This window comes from Camelus dromedarius, chromosome 7, assembly GCF_036321535.1.
Source record: "Camelus dromedarius isolate mCamDro1 chromosome 7, mCamDro1.pat, whole genome shotgun sequence".
NCBI classification, from domain to species: Eukaryota; Metazoa; Chordata; class Mammalia; order Artiodactyla; family Camelidae; genus Camelus; species Camelus dromedarius.
This window is the reverse complement of record NC_087442.1, coordinates 80,361,115-80,376,360: the sequence shown is the minus strand read 5'-3', so window position 1 is coordinate 80,376,360 and position 15,246 is coordinate 80,361,115.

Here is a 15,246-nt window from a genome sequence, read left to right as displayed (position 1 = left end):
AGTACTTGGGTCAAGGTCACACAGCAAACAGATGGCAAATTGGGAGCCCAACCCACAGAGTCTGGCCTAGAAGCCTGTGATCTTAACCACAAGGCCAGGGGTTCTCAAAATGTGGTTCCTAGACCCGCAGCCCCATCATTACCTGGAAACCCAATAGAACTGCAAGTTCCCTAGCCTTGCCCCAGACCTTTCGAATCAGAAACTCTGGGGATGGGAACCAGCGGGAGTTTTAACCAGCCCTCCAGGGGATTCTTCGCAGGCCAGAGTTTGACAACCACTCACCTAGGCTGTGCCACCTCCAGTTGGTAAACTATTTAAATGAAAGCAACTCTGTGCCCACATCTACCCTGGATATCAGTATGGTAAACAATAGTACGGTGTCATTTATGTTACTCCATATAACTATGGCATATTCAAAAGACACTTTCTGAGGCTTAAAAATGTATTTATTTTGGAACATAATACTTGTATAATTAAGACCCTAACAAAATTAGTCGTATTTCCAAAACTCATCAAACTACTGGTGACTGTCAGGGATTCAACTGGGTTTTGTTTAGGATAACAACCCACTTCTGGGGAGAAGAGGCTCAAGGGCAGAGGGGGTGGGTGGATGGTTCCAAAGAGAAGCAAAGGACCCACCCAGGAGTCCAGACGAGAGGCTGGCAGCAGGGAATAATTCCACCTTTGCTCTAAAACAAAACACAAGGTAAATGCTAAAGAGAGGAAATTGCCTGGGCAGGAGGTGTTTTTTTGTTTTTTTGTTTTTTTGTTTTTCTTTCCCTCAGTCTTTTGACAACAAGAGAGAATGGTAGGGCTTCCCCAGCATAGGGTGCACCCCGTGTATCGATTTAGTTACACGGAAACTATGCTTCCCAGAATTCCCTTCCCTGCACAGGTCCAGGTGGACATCGGCTGCAAGAGAAATCTGGCATGGATTATGGAAGGCAAAAATGGAACAGCAGCTATATTCCTTCTACAGAGACCGGTGCGGGGCATGGAGCATGGGGCGTTGTCGCAGCTCATGCCCCCGTTGCCTTTATGGTTCACCTTGTTGGTGTGCGCAGTCACTGCGTTCACTGCCCCCACTGGAGGCTCCTTCAGCTTCTGACTCCTGGGCCCAGTATGTGGTTAGTTCCACGGCGGAGGGCTCTGGCTTTTCCTATAGGACACCCACTTTCTTGCATTTGGAGGCTTTTTGAAAGACATATGTGAGAGGCAATCTGTCTTCTGGTTCCAGCTTCATGTTTGTGTATTCCAGTTTGTCCTTGCTCTCCCCCACGTCATATCTGTCTTCATCTTCACTTCGGGAGTGCCCACCCTGCGGACTTCAGGCCTCAGGACATAGGCTGTTGAGCTCCCAGATTATTTAGTCGTCATCAGAAGTTCCCTGTTACATATCACACCTGGTGGTGGTGTTTTATTTCTCTGATTGATCCCCGGCTGATACACTGGAACAGAGAGAGGACACCCCATCTAAGAAATGACAACGGACAAGCCAAGAGAAAAAAAAAATTCTGGAGACTCAAAGTGTCCCAAATGAGTAAACCAGGACTTATTAGGGTGAGCTAGTTTGGGGGGGAAGAAAGATCAATGAAAATGTAGTAACGCTGACTTTTGTGCCATCTTCAACACAGGGGCACACAATCATGGTCAATTTCATGGTTTGATGGAAAGACATTAATATAAGCCTGCCTGGTGTGACCCAGCCCCACCACTTACCAGCTGGGGGACCTTAAGCAAGTTACTTGACTGCTCTTTGCCTCAGTTTGCTCACCTGGACAGTGGAGATGACAATAGTAGGTTGCTGGGAGGTTTACATGAGTTAATACATGTAAAGCACCTAGAATAATCCTCGGCACATGGTAAGCACTCTCTAAATTTCTTCTCTATTTATAAGAGAGATTGCTATTCACAGGTAACAGGTTTGCCCTGTGTTCCCTGGGGCCCGCCTCTCCTCCACTTTCCCCCACCATTTGCTCCAGGAATTTCCTTGCCTCTCTTACAAGCATTCTCCTTCTGATCTCTCTCACCTACAACCCCACCATCAGCCCTTATGGTGGGAGTCCTTTGAGCAGTGAACCAACCTTTTCCTGAGTTTGCTCTGCTCTGACCTCACCTTATAGAAACCAACTGTCAGGCTCTAAAATTCCAGCTGCAAATGATCCTGTGAAGTCTGAGTGGCCCTGGTGGGGGATGTAGGGGAGGCAAAATGAAAGGCTTTCCCTGCCCTTCTCACTAACTCACTGAGCATCTGCTATGTACCATGCAGTCCACCAGGCACATTTCATGTAATGCTTCATTCAGTCTTCCCAACCACATGTTGGGGGTACCATTTTTGTTTCACGGGAGTAGTAGATGCTAAGAGAGGATAGGTCACTGCCCAAAATCACACGACCAAAGGATCATGGGATCAGGATAGGAAAGCAGGTCTGTGTGTGCTGCACAGCCCTAGCCAGCACTTTCCACTGCAAAACCTGCTCTTCTGCTCCCTAGTCATTCCTAGGAAATCTTGAAAGGCATCTCTTTAACTGCAATAGTTAAGACATGGAAGCAACCTTAATGTCCATCAACAGAATGGATAAAAAAGCTATTACAAGCTATTGAATATAGTTCCCTGTGCTATACCGTAGGACTTTCTTGTTTATTTTATATACAGTAGTGTGTATCTGCTAATCCCAAACTCTTAATTTATCCCTCCACCCCCTTTTCCCCTTTGGTAACCATAAGTTAGTTCTGTTTATGAATCTGTTTCTGTTTGTTTTTTTAATAAGTCCATTTGTCTCATTTTTTTTAGATTCTCCATATAAGTGATACCATATAGTATCTGTCTTTCTCTGTCTTACTTCACTCAGTATGATCATCTCTAGGTCCATCCATATTGCTGCAAATGGCATCATTTCATTCTTTTTTATGGCTGAGTAGTATTCCATTAAATGTGTGTAGCGCTAGATAATGGCATAGTGAGGCTTAGTCCTGTGGGGCTAAGGAAGAGAGAAACAGGGAAGTGTGGGAAGTGTCCTATAACCATTGCTTCCAATGCTTCCTCTTCCTTCAGCCCCTCTTTTGGCTGGAGGTAAAAGTCACCATGTTCAGACAGCGCAGTCAATTGTCCAGGACAACCAGAAGGACGGACAGTTCATCCCAACTCCTTATAAGGTGGGTACTATTATTATCTCCTTTTCACGTGTGTGTGAACTGAGGCAAAGAAAGATTAGATAAGTTCTGACAGTGCGTTCCCATGTCCTAACTAGGTGTCCCCTCCGGATGACAGGTTTTAGAACTCTCTGAAACTTTCTCAGCTGATGGGAGGAACCATAGAAACCACATCGAAATACTTTGAATATTCTAAGTGACTGTTTTTCTCAGTTACCCTGGGCTGCTATCTAGGTAACTAGTCTCATGTTGGATACATAGGAGCAATCTTAACTCATTACACACACCAGCCTTAGGACAAGAGGCTAGTTACCTTGTTACATACGCAGAAACAGAGAGAAGAGCACAGGCTACACTATAACAAAACGCTGAATGCAAACCTCTCATCTTCATCAAATGGCAACGATTTATCAATTTTGTTTCATCTGTTCCTTGAGACATCGTGATAGTTCACCCATAAATTCTTCAGGATACAGCTCTCACTGCAAAGGACCTTGTAAATCATGAAGAAGTCACTATGCCATTGTTGCACCTAGCAAAAGTGAATAGTAAATTAGTCACATCCAAAAAATAACATTAATGAGATTGACATAAATTGATAGTATGCATATTCAAACCATATTCAAATTCCTTTGATTGTTTCAAACATGGCTTCTTATAGGTTTTTTATATGGCTTGCTAAGCCACAAACACAGGCAAAGGATCTGGTTATGATAAAGTCTGTCCTCTCCTCCCTCCTGCCCTCCCTCCCACCCTCCTTCCCTCCCTTCCTTCCTCCCTTCTTTCCTTCCTTCCTTCCTTCCTTTCTTCCTTCCTTCCTTCCTTCCTTCCTTCCCTCCTTACTTCTTTCCTTCCAGCAAGTATCTGTTGACCGCCTAAGATGCCAGGTCCTGGTGAAAGGGCTTTTCAAAGCCACAGGTTCTGTCCTCAAGGACTGAGAGGTCACCTACTCCCTTCCCTGCCACCAACCTATACTCCCAGCCCCAGTCCTCACTTTGTCCTTAAGGACTTTCTTTAAGAGTTAATTGAGCCCAAATCAGAAACTCCAGATACCAGATTGTTAAATCTCAGGGTCTTTAGACAACTTCTAATAACAATGTTTCTCAAACTGTTTTCTCCAACTATATTCTTGGGTGACAAATACAGTGAATATATTCACTATTAAGAAAATAGCTATATAGTATGACTGAAGCATCATGCTGTACACAAGAAATTGACACAACATTGTAAACTGACTATACTTCAATTTTTAAAAAGTTAAAAAAAAGAATATAGCTATATAGAGTGACACTAAGAGTTTTTGGCTGGAAAAAACACCACCTCAAGAAGTTAAAGACTTCATCTGTAAAACTTTCAGTTGTATATTATTACTAACATATACAAGGTTTATCTCTATAACTGATAAAATAATTCTACCAAAATAAAATCACAAACATAGGGTGATTGTTTCATTTTGACATTAGGTGCAATATTTTTTAAAATAAGATCTCACCTTGGCAGATCCCAGGGTGAGACATGCATTCTATGGACATATTTAGGGGAGCTCATGGATTCTCCAGTTTGAGAAACTGACATAGGGTAGTGGATCCCAAGGCTGGCTTTATGTTAGAGTCTTCTGAGGATTTCTATGAAGATACAAGTGCCAGGGCTCCATCCCAAACATACTAAATTAGAATTTCTATGAGTGAGTCCAAGGAATCTGATTTTTAACATGCTCTTCAAGTGATCTGATGATTGGCTAGTTTGAGAAAGCACTGATCAAAGAGTTCCCTTACTTCTCTCTGTTAATGCATGTTTAAGTCTGTCCTACAATTTCCCAACAAATACTCATCTGATATTAGCTTGACCACCCCCCTCCCCTTTCCTCTGAGGATGCCCATTCTGTTGTAGACACTTACTTTTGTTAGTGTCTTTCTTATACTGAGCTGAAACTCTCTTTCCCTCAAGTTTTACCTAAAGATCCAGGGATACAGAAAACACATTTAGATCAGAACCTGTAAAATTATTATTAAATGATGATCTTTGTATAATAACTCTATTAAGACACCCTGTCTTCTAAAAGGCTGGTAATTCTTGGAGAGATTTTTTGATTAAAAAAACCCCAGACTCCACTATGTATAAAAATAGATAAGCAAATTTCTTCTTTATAGCACAGGGAACTATACTCGATATATAGTAATAACCTTAATGAAAAAGAATATGAAATGAATATATGTATGCGTATGTATGACTGGGACATTGTGCTGTACACCAGAAATCGACACATTGTTACTGGCTATACTTCAATTAAAAAAAGATCCCAGACTCAATGCCCTATGTTATTATATTGGGATTGAATCTTACAGGCTTTCTTTAATTACAGTGACTCATAGACTGTGGTCTGGCTAGACTACTAGAAAGTATCCAATACTATCTTTTGGAAATTTGGGGAAAAAATATGCAAAAATACATGAACAAGGATTGTGTTTGTGGAATGGAATTTGTTAAGGATTGTAGCTTTTATACTTTCCTCATGATGAATTTTTTGGTTTTATTGTCAGGTTATTGAAAAATTTCCAGTGTTCTTTCCTTCCCTCTCTTCCTTTCTTCCTTCTAGAAGAGAAGTCCTGCTTTCCTAGTGACATAAGGCTGTGTTTAGTCATCCTCCTACGGGACAGGGGAGAGGCTGAGGAGGAGAGCCCATTGGATTCTGTTACAGCAATCTAGGAATGAGTAGACAAAGGGTAGTGCCAATGGGAATGCACAGATGAGACAGAAATGATAGGGAAGGAAACATGCCAGGACCAGATCGCCAAGTGGTATAAGGGTCAGGGAGTTGGAGGAGGGGAAATTACTGCAGGATTTGGGGGGAACAGGGGAGCAAAGTGTTTAGCTTCTTAGAACTCTAGTGTGTAGTTTCAGTGTTCATTTGGGAATGAAAGTAAACAACTGAAAAAAAAAAGAAAGCAAAAGAAGTGTAGTAGCTTCTGAAATCTGGCAAATTACTATGTATTTCATAAGCAAGTCTTGTGAAAAGGAATCATTTGACTCATGCAAGCTGAAAAGTACAGGGTAAAGCAGATTAGCTAATTAAGGCTTAACCTAGGGCTCCAATAAATTCGCCCAGATCCAACTCTTGCTCTGTTTCCTCTGGGTCTATTCCATCCTCAGACAGCCTTCCCAATGTGGTTTGAAGATAGCTGCCAACAGCAACTTTCTTCTTTTTCCTCCTCCTCCTCTGCCATTTCCTCCTCTCCCTCCTGCTCTTCCTCAAGTAAACTTTATTTTGACATAATTACAGACTTGCAGTAGAGTTATGAGAATATGAAGAATGTTTGGGTACCCTCTGTAAAGGAAAACTCACTTCCTGTGTGTCTTTTACTCTCACACTAACACGCTTCACTTCTGATACCAAGTGTGTGGTCGTTTTTTCCACGGAGTAAGCAATGCTGCAGCACCCGCTGAGTGTCCTACAATTTAACTCAGTTCTGATGCTCTCTAGCTGGAGATAGCCTCAGATCTCACCGGTTAAGGGCTCAACCCTGCCAATCCAAATTCCAGGTTGCCACCTGTGCTTCTGACCAACTGGCTGTACATGGGTGGATCCCACAACCCTGTCAAGTTTAATTTTCCAATTACCTTGCTAGAGTGGCTCACAGAACTCAGAGAAACATCTATCTCTATTTACCAGTTAACTATAAAGGATACTATAAAGAGTACAGATGAACAGCCAAATGAAGAGTATATAGGGCAAGGGTCGTGAGGAAAGGAGTTTGCCACCCCATGGAACTGGGGAGGCTTCACCTCCCAGCATGGGGAAGCTCTCACCAACTAGGGAGCTGATCAAATCTTGGTGTTCGAGAGTTTTTAGGGAGCTTAAACTCTGGCTAGACTTTCCCAGAGGTTGGGGAGCTGGGGGTGTGTGGCTGAAGTTCTCTACCTTCTAATCATTTTGTCTTCTGGTGACCAGCTCCATCCTGAGGCTATCTTGGGGTTCACCCTGGGTCATCTCGTTAGCATAGACTCAGGTGTGCTCTAGAGAGACTCACTGTGAATGACAAAAGACACTCCTATCACTCAGGAAATGGCCAGGGTTTTAGGAGCTCTGTGCCAGGAACTATGACAAAGCCCAAATATATTATTATACCACAGCCTTTAACCAAGGTCCCCAGTCATTAACTTTTTATCCCATTTGCTTATCATTCTTCTTCTTGTCCTCTACTTTGTGCACTTGTCCCCTACTTTGTACATGCGTGTGTAAGTGTGTGTATAATGTAATTTTTTTCTGAACCATGGGCAATGAGTTGCAGATGTGATGACTCTTTATGCTGAAATACTTAAGTGTGTATTACCTAAAAATAAGGATATCAACCACAAGACAGTTATCAAAGCACAATGATCAAAAATAAGATATTAAACTTGATATAATATTCAAATTTCACTGATTGTCCCAATAACACCTTTACAGGGAAAAAAAATCACAGGTTATGAATTATGTTCTACAGTCAATCTCTTTAGATGTTGCTGAATTCTCCTCCATAAGGTTGCAATATTTTGCCTTTCCCCCCAGAAATGTATTGTAGCAGTAGGTCTGTTCTTATTTGCATCCAATGAGAAAGCATAGGTCCAGGTCACTCACTAAATAAACTCAATTTCTTGTAATTTTACTTTAAGTAAAATTCTTTAAGTATAAGTATAAAATACTGTAAGTAAAATTACTTGGAATTTAAACCTGAAGGCTCTGATTGGTCTGTTTTGGTTCATGTGTTCTTCCCTGAACCAATTAGGCTGTGCCGATCAGCTCAGCCTGGGCATACTTCTCCCTAGGAGCCAGGGTGGATTCAAGTTCACGTGAAGCCCGTGGGCTTAGAGTGGGGGAGGGCTGGTTCCCCAAAGCAGAATCTGGGTACTATTACTGCAGTGTAGAGCTGGGGGAAAACAGCAGTGACAACAGCAAGTCTCCAATACGTTCTCCCCTTAAGGATGACCAACATACACATATGCACCAAAGCAACAAATATCTACTGTGCTTGGCAAAAGAAAAAACAGATGTGTCAAAACTAGAGCATAGGTCGACTCCAGCCTAATTTTTCATTTTCATGCAGTGAGTATCTTAAATCCTCTTCTCTTATTCATAGCACAGAGATATTTTGATCCAGCTACCACCTCTGTTTATTTTATTTTGTTTTTCAGTTTAATTAAGTCTCACATCAGCTTTAGGCAGCAGCAGGAAATGGCAGAGGCATCCTATTTTTGAAAAATATGTGCTGAAAAATAAAACTATGTACTTGAAATCATTTTACTAAGTGTTACTCAAGTAAATAAACTTAAACCCAGGGGTTTTTTTGTTTGTTTATTTTGTTCCAAGCCACAGGTCTTCTGAAATTGTGATCTTTTTATTTTTAATTTATTTATTTGGGGGTAATTAGGTTTATTTATTTATTTTTATATTTTTTCCTAATGCAGGTGCTAGGGATTGAACCCAGAACTTCATGTATGCTAAGCTCTACCCCTGAGCTCTACCCTCTCCTCAACTGTGATCTTTTAAAAATAACTTAGGTGCTATTTTCCTCACGATTTCTCAAAAAACATTTTTTTTGAGAAGTTTCATTGCTGGAATGTTTATTTTTCTGCCTTTTCAAATGACGGAGTTTTCATCTTTTGTAGAAACTGGAGGGCTCGCTGTGTAGGGTGATGATTTGTTACTGTTTCATATTTCTTCTCATTTTTCTTCTGATGGTCAAGTTTCTAGATGATCAATTGTTGTCACAACAGATCTTCAGCCAGTCTTGGTCTCCTGCTCTCAGCCCTGTCTCCTGGGCAGTTTCAAAAACACTAACCCTCCCAGATATGTCAGTACCAGGACAGACTGATTTCTTGTTTTAGATTCAAAGAGGATTTGGGAAAATATTTTCTGAACCTAAATGCTTAGTGTACTTTGAAGCACACACTTGTTATTCCCCTGGTCGCTAGACCTCAACAAGTCCTACCACTCCTTGATGTAGGAATGTACTCTTCTTTATTTTCCATAATTAATTTTTATTTTCCACTCAGCAGAGATCAAAATGCCTTAAAAAAGAATCGCATTTAAATCAGTCTCTCTCTGGCTGGGGGGAGGGTATATAGCTCAGTGGTGGAGTGTGTGCCTAGCATGCACTTGGTCCTGGGTTCACTCCCTGGTACCTCCACCAAAAGTAACAATAAATAGATAAAGTTCGAGATTTGCAGATACTAACTAATATTTATAAAATAGATAAACAGTAAGTTCCTACTGTATAGCACAGGGAACTATATTCAGTATCTTCCAGTAACTTACGGTGGAAAAGAATATGAAAACGAATATATGTATGATTCTATATGACTGAGGCATTGTGCTGTACACCAGAAATTGACACAACATTGTAAACTGACTATACTTCAATTAAAATATATTTTAAAAAATAAAATAAATAAATAGGTAAACCTAATTACCCCCAAAACAAAACAAAAAACAAACAAATCATTCTTTCTCCATTTTTAATCAACAGCTAGGCTAATAATAAACAAAGGAAACCCAGTGATGACCTGCCTGCATCTTTCCCTTCATGTGGGTTTAAAGGGGGGACATACAGGAAAGTGTGTCAGGAAAGCACTGAAAGATGCAGGGAAGAGGAATGAGCCCTGGGAGATGGAGGCGGGACACCTGAGACCTAATCTAGCTGTGTGACCACAGCCACGTCACTTACACTTTCTGGGAGTTAGACTATGATATCCAAGAAAAATTCTTCAGAATTTTTTACAAAAGTCATAATTCTCCCCAAAGTGACAATGACTGTCTTCTGGAGAGAACCACCCTAACTTTGTAATCTCATAATTCAGATGTTCCAGGTAGAAGTCATTCGTATAAATTTCCCGAATGTCACGATAAAACCTGTCCTTTCATGTGGATACTTGCATCTGAGTGGGGAAGGGAAGAGGGCGTATTCCTAGTGAACACACACTCTTCACCCAGCACAAGGTAAATTCGAGGCCATCTCTTGAAAAGTCTTGTGCAGACAAACTACGCGAGACACGCCTTTGGAAAAGGAGGAAAAGGCAGGTGAATGATTCCTTTAAAAACACTGTGCTGACTTTGAATTGGGAAGGCATGGGAAGGTCATTTGAGGCTCTTGAGGGATGCTGGCTACTTTTCCAGAAAATTCCTTTCCCCAGAGCAAACAGCAATTATGTCTTGGAACCCATTTTTTGCCTACATTCTGTGTCTGTAAAATTGGGTTTGAATGTGGAAGAATTTTGAAATTAAACAGAGACAGAATGGGACAAAATAGTCTCTTAAACCTCTTTAAAAAAAAAACAAGTGGTCAAAATCAATTTCTAAAATTCCAGTTGGCAAGCCTGGATGTTCTTATGACAAACCAGAGGAACTGTTTTGATAAATGGCCTCTATGTCTGAAGGTTTTGCCTCCAGTTCTTTTAATTAAAAAACATTCCACGAAGTATGTTCATTATTTTTATGGCAAACAGTATCTCCAATTTTCTCTGTGTTACTGTCATTTAGTCTATAGACTATGCTTCATTGATCCTATGTCCCTCCAAAAATAAAAGTCAAATAATTTAACCACAAGGAAATGTCTTAGGAGGAAATCTTATTAGAGAATATTTTTCATTCATTTAAATGTTTATTAAGAGCATTCTGGGGATGTCGTAATGAACCAAAACAAAGGCTGTGATCTTATGAAGCTAGATTCTAATGAGAAGAGACTTATAATAAAAAAACAAACAAACAAACAAAAAAACACAAACAAACGTAACATTAGCTAAAGCTAAGTGCTACAAAGAAAAATAAAGCATCTTAATGATGCAGAACAGGTGAGGGGCATCTGCTCCATTTAGGTGGGCTGGTCCAGGAAGAGCAGGAAGACAAGGTGACATTTGAGCGGAGACCTGAATGAAGTGAGGACATGAAACGTGAGGTAATCTAGAGCAAGAGTTTGCAAATGTTTTCTGTAAGACGCCGGACAGTCAGGATTTTTATCTTTGCAGGCCATACAGTTTCTGTTACAACTACTCAACTTTGTCCTTGGGGCAAGAAAGCAGCCGAAGACAATATAAATGAATGGGCGAAGCCGTGTTCCGCCAATCCCTTCTTTATGGACAGTGAAATTTGAATTTCGTGTCCTCTCCATGTGTCACAAAATATTCTTTTTCTTTTTTTCCCCTAACCATTTGAAAATGTAAAAAACATTCTTAGCTCAGAGGCAGTACAAAAATAGGCTGTGGGCTGTGTTTGGTGACCCCTGATCTCTGCTCCCTGACCTCGACTAAACACATTCCAGGAGAAGGAACAATTAGACCCTGAAGCAGAAGCGGGAATGACTTGCTGATAGAAAGCAAAAGAAAAGTGTCAGTTTCTAACTTCGGATATCTTCAGGACCAACATTTGTTCTATATTGAACTCCCTGTAGAAAACAGACACAAATTTCAGAGGGGTGGATGGATCTGGACAAATGTCTTACAGGAAGAAGGTTTGGAACAGGTTTGGCTTTCAGAAATGGTCAAGGTTCCAACAGATGGGCCTGGACATGGAGGGAGAAAGTATTCTAGTTAGAGGAATAACCTAAAGGCCTGAAAGCAGGAAAGCAACATGTTGTGGATTATAGGTCCTTGTGATCCTGCTTGTTACAACCGATTTCCAGACCCCACCCACAGGGTTTCTGACTCTGTAGGTCTGGAGTGGAGCAGCCTGAGGAAGTGCTATCCTGGCAAATTCTCATGTGGTGCTGATGCTACTGAGAACCCCACTTGGAAAACCACTGCCCTACAGAGGTGTCTGCCACAGAGGAAGGATGGGGCCCAGCCATCTCCTGTTGCCTGACCTTCAGAATAGAGTAGGACCTGAGAATTTCCCCTGAGACCAGGCATAAGACAAAACACTGCCAAGCCCATAATAGACTTTCTTATACATGAATTCCCTTCCTCTCCTGCCTTCTTTCCTGTGACTATCCAGAAGGATTTAAAATTTGTAAACATATTTCATGTGGTTCTGTTGCTTCCAGATTTTTTAAAAAGTCATAGTCATGTTTTGCCATCCACAACAAACAAAGCAATAACATGGAATGGCATACAATCTAGAAAGCACTCAGGGAATCTTGGGGCGCCACCAAAGAGAGACAAAGGAACCTGGAGACATTTTGGAATCGACTCACACTGTGTGTGTATGTGTGTGTGTCTTCGCCACAAATTAAAGGCCAACGTGAAACTTAAATTCTCCAGCAGCTAAGGATATCATAATGAAACTTCTTATTGACACATACTATTGATTCTTTTGTCTTAGCCATTTTTTTAGAGTGACAGCTAGGTGAAACTGAGCAGCACATGTTTCTCTGAAATAATTCACTTGCACCAAATTTCCAGTGATTCGCAAAAAATCCAGGAAGAAGGCAACTGGAAGATCAGTAGGCTCCAAAAGAAATGTGCTTTTTTTTTTTAATGGAAAATACCAAAAAATAAAAATTCTCCAAAATTAAACAGTGAAAAGTGAGGTAAACACTCCCACACATATTTGGAAGCAGGACTTCAAATATATTCAGATGAAAATTGAACTAAAATCTCATTAAGAATATGGAGCAAAAACTCAAAAGTTTGAATGGTCAGAATAATTTCTGTCTGTTGACCAGTCCTTCTAAGGAATAAGGCCCTGTCTACGGATTCAGCCCATCTTGGGCTGGCCGGCAACCTACGATATGGCCTGGCTTGGAAACCTGAACTGAGCCAATCAGGTTGCTCATTTGGGGATTGGTAATTTGTACATCAAGGGAGTAAATCCAGGGTCGCTGCATCAACTGGTGACGAGAACTAAGTAAGGGCTCACCGTGGACCAGATGCAAGGTGAGGGTATGAAGAACCCTGATTATAAAGACCGAAGGACAGAGGGACAGACTCGCAAAAAAGAAGCAGAGAGACCATGAATGAGAGGCCATGAGGCTGCTAAGGGAGAAAGCGGCAGACTTACTCTGGATGGTTCTTGAGTCCCAGTACACAGGTACTTAGAGTAATTCGTTTTTTCTTTTTTTTTTTTTTTAATACATATTTTTACTGAAGTGTAGTCAGTTTACAATGTTGTGTCAATTTCTGGTGTACAGCACAGTGCTTCAGTCATATAGGAACGTGCATACATTCGTTCTCATATTCTTTTTCACTGTAAGTTACTAGAAGATAATGGAATATAGTTCCCTGTGCTCTACAGTATAAACTTGTTTATCTATCATTTCTTCTTGAGATAACTAGCTCAGATGGGCTTCTTTAAGGGGACCTGCTGCAAATAGGCAAATAGCAGCTCTGTTTCTAATTACTACCATTGTTTCCAATTAGGAGAGCAAAGTTTTTATTTTAAAGCAGTCCAGTTTATATACTGGGGGAAGAAAATGATTAAGAAGCAGGATCTCAGTTTGGTGAGACCTGAAGCTAATATAGATTGGGTGGCTATCTTTAAGAAGAATGCCAAATAACCCATAAAAAGTAGATATAGGAGCCTAGAAGGGGCCCGTGCACCTGAGGGATCATAAAGCCAAGCTTCGTTAACTTCGTGGTAACTTCAACTCTGTTTAGAAGTGAGACCATGACCCTAAAGGACAAGATGACCTTAAATACTTCCTTCTCCAAGGGTAACCATGTTTTAGTAAAACATGCCCCCAGATACATTTTACTGTCCTCACACTCTACTTGAGGGGTTTTAAGCTGTAGCTAAACAACCATTCGTGGGCACGACCAGCAGTTGTTACAGGATGAGACAGAATCGAATAGAGAAGGAAACATCAGGGTGCATCACATGATAGATGGATAAATGCCATTTTGTGAGAATTTGTTTCAGTTTTGCAAGTATACATGCCAGTGAGTCTCATACTCTTTGGTCTCAGGGTCTCTTCACACGCTTAAACCATGGAGAGGGCTTCAAAAAGCTCTTTTTTAATGTGGAATATTTCTATTAACATTTACTGTACTCAGCCATAAAAAAGAATGAAAGAATGCCATTTGCAGCAACATGGATGGACCTAGAGATTATCATATTAAGTGAAGTAAGTCAGAGAAAGACAAATATCATATGATATCACTTCTATGTGGATCTAAAAATGAAAAAAAAAAGATCTTATTTAGAAACCAAAAGTAGAGTCACGGACATAGAACACAAACTATGGTTACCAAAAGGGAAAGGGTGGGGAAGGAATAAATTAGGAGTTTGGGATTAACAGATACACATTACTATATATAAAACAGATAAACAACAAGGACCTACTGTATAGCGCAGGGAACTATATTCAATTTCTTATAATAACATAATGGAAAAAATCTGAAAAACTATGTGTATGTATATGTAAAAAAACATTTACTGGATTAGAAATTAAAACTGAGAATTTAAAAATTTATTTTAATTAATTAATTAATTCGTTTTTGTATAAATAAATGTTGTGATCGCCCCAAGGAGGCAAGGTGAACCCAACAGCTAGGTATCTAGGTGGTGACCACTACGAAAAATCTTTCTTCTCTTGCTTTGACTTGCTAGCTTTGCTGCCTGCTGCCGACATAAAATACAGCATGCATTCTGAGCCGCTGCCTGCCTGCGGGCCACTGGGCTCTTTGAGTTGTATTGCTGCACACTGGGGAGCTTACACCCTGGGCTGGACTGCTTTTCTGCTGTATTTCCTGAGTCCTCCCAAGCCTCTGCTATACACGTCATCATCCTAAGTTGAAAGTTTTCATAACTGATGTTGAGGGCCTGCAGGATGGGACTGAGGCCTTCTTGCATGTAGCCCTGGCTCATACGTCTCACAGCCCTTGCCGGATGCTGAAAGAGGTCACCCCTCTCCAGACCCCTTGGACCCTTGGGGAGCTTTGGAATCGATACAGTGAATAGCAATGGGCGTTTGAACAGCTGACAGACGCATTGCCGTCATTACACATGAGGGAGCTCGCTGGAGAGCTGCTACTTTTTAACCCTTTACTGTGTCATCCCTAGCTAGGGACGGGACACAATAGTCAGCACGATTAGCTGGACTTCAGGCAGTCATCTTAGCCCTGGTCCCTAGCCAGCAATGAGCCCCAGCTGCACATGTTTACAGATACGTGGGTCATTCATTG